The sequence below is a fragment of the Gymnoscopelus microlampas genome (assembly GCF_963454915.1).
Source record: "Gymnoscopelus microlampas genome assembly, chromosome: 24".
Taxonomy (NCBI): Eukaryota; Metazoa; Chordata; class Actinopteri; order Myctophiformes; family Myctophidae; genus Gymnoscopelus; species Gymnoscopelus microlampas.
In genome coordinates, this window is record NC_139961.1 from 29,278,603 (window position 1) to 29,281,102 (window position 2,500).

Below are 2,500 nucleotides of genomic sequence, written 5' to 3' on the forward strand. Positions count from 1 at the left end.
GGTCAGAGGTCAAAAGTCAAACAGTGAAAGTTGTTAGGCATGAGGAGACGCATGTGTGTATCAAAGTTTCATGGCTGTAGGTCAAACAGGGCATGAGCTGTACCTGTTCAAAGTTGGCATATTTCAATTGAGTGCTACAGCGCCACCCTTTGGCCAATGGTTGTGAGTTTCGGGTCTTCGCCGTTTGGCATAGCCCTCTACCATATTGCCGAATTTCATAAAAAGTGACCACGCGGTTAGGCCAGAACTGCCAAAACCGGCGGAAGAATAATAATGAAAGTGTAGTATCCCAATAAGGCTTCGAAGCCTGATAGGCTCTCGAAACCTTAAATAACAGCTGCTCACAGCAATGGGACATTATTAGTTAATTACCCAAGCTGGGCTACACTGGGCTGGCAGTGCCGGTATCGATCACATAACCTTGTGATTCAATGAGTGCTTTACCAACTGCGTTACCCAGGCACACAACACACTGGTTACCATTCTGTGCATGGATTTAGTGAGAAGTGGTATACTGTGGTATATAACTGGCTTGGGTAATTGGGCAAGAGACATTAAGCAAAAAGTGTAGTGTCGATTCCGGCCAGGAGGCGAACCTACAAGGTGCGTTCATTACCAGTCAGCTAAAGAGCCAAGCTTGTTAGAGAGCAGAAACACAGTAGCTTACAGCCTACAAAGTAGTACATCTCTAAAATATTCCGGCTGACCTCACCACTGCACCAATGAATCGTCATGCTCTGGAGATTTAAGAGAGAAACTTCAAAAGCATAACAATCTTCACTCTTAACCATGATTTTGAAGTATTCAGGATGTTGGCCTTCAAAAGATGCTCATGTTTGACTCAGATGCAAGGCTGCCTCAGGACTACAAACAAAATAGTTTCCAACTGTGGCCGGGCCATGAAAAGGCCCAGGGATTGGTTTTGAATGTTCAGACCCTTAAACTTAACCCAACTAAAAGCTCATGCTTCATAAAAATCCACCTACTTTCTGTCAATAAATTCTGTGTAGATCTCCTCGCAGAGTGATCGCAACCACATTCATGTATGATGTTCAGTCGGCGACAAAGCCAAATATCAAGCGTGCTAGATATCTAGGAACGCTCGGGAAGGCATCGCCGAGCGCGAAGGCATCGCCGTCGCATTGGGACACTGGGAGGAAACTGCAGCCGAGAGTTCGGTGGAATACATTGGAGTAAATGAGAGCCAGGTGGACCAGCTTATGGACAACTATTTCTGAACGACTGCGACCTTTGTAAAATCGGATCACTGTTTCCATGTCTTTCTAAATAAAGTATATCAATCAATCAAAAAAGAATCTTCTTATATCATAGCCTTGACTGGCTACCCAACTAATACTCCACTAGACTCAAGGCTGTGAGCTTTTTCAATCGTTCCCCCAGGAGTTGGCTCTAAAGACTGAAGTAAGGAGTAGAGCACAAAGACTTCTTAGTCTTGAACTCTGATTCACTGCTATGAGAGGAACACATCTCAAAAACACTTCACTGCTGTGTTGCATCTTTCGTCCATTGTGAACAAAATGGCAGATTTTTTTATGTCACGCACAATCAGGGTGCATCAGTCGCACCTCAACAAAATGACTCCTTTGACATCACTGTTGCTATACTAGAACTTTCAGAAGAAAAGTGAAAGCATGAACTCACTTTAGAATTGTGTGACACTGAAGCTGTTATGAAACTGTTGCCATGTAATCAGATTCAGAGAACCCTGTTTTTGTTATTTCGTTATGCCCCTTTCAATGAGCATGAAATTAAAGCAGGAGTATGAATAGGATTTGATGGGAATATGATTATCAATCTGGCAGATGAGATAAGAGTCCTCGGCAAATCCACCATACGTGGGAGATCAAAGCAAACAGAACCTGAACCGTCAACTCCAGGAAACAAAAAAACGATTTTCCCCCGCGACCGTTAGGGCACAGGTTGTAAAACAACAAAAGATCAAAAATACAACCTGTGCCCTACAGGTTGTATTTTTGATCTTTTGTTGTTTTATATATAGATCTATAAACAAGATAAGGGTGATGGGTATGATTCAATTTGACATTTTACAGAAGCTATAACGGAACATGAAAATACATCCAATAGATGTAAATATAAACATTTTCAATATGTAGATTGGTACCTAGAAACACCCTCAGTGTTAATATCCTTTATTATATCGTCTCTGTCGGGTGGAAACCTCATATGTCCAAAACTATGACTTTTCAGGATTTAAATTCAAGAATAGCAAAAGTAGCAGATCTGCAAGCTCAAAACACGCCGCTTCGAGCCGTGCTTCAAGCTTGCAGATCTGCTATATAAAAGTTAAAATATAGAGACAGGCGGATATGATTTTGTAACTGTAGCACACACTGTGTATGCAGATTGGTACCTAGTACCTAGCATGTACCTAGCATTGTGTTGAGGTGACAGACGCAATGTCGTTTCAAGCATTAAGATTCTTTGCGACCACACTGATGATGGCTGAGCAAGATTCGCC

General features: G+C 42.2%; 1 protein-coding gene across 1 annotated transcript in view; it reads left to right on the forward strand.

Moving 5' to 3' along the window:
* The window catches only part of LOC311040720 (ankyrin repeat domain-containing protein 10-like), a 454,992-nt gene that overhangs the window by 304,668 nt on the left and 147,824 nt on the right, over positions 1-2,500 (forward strand). The window lies entirely within an intron of this gene.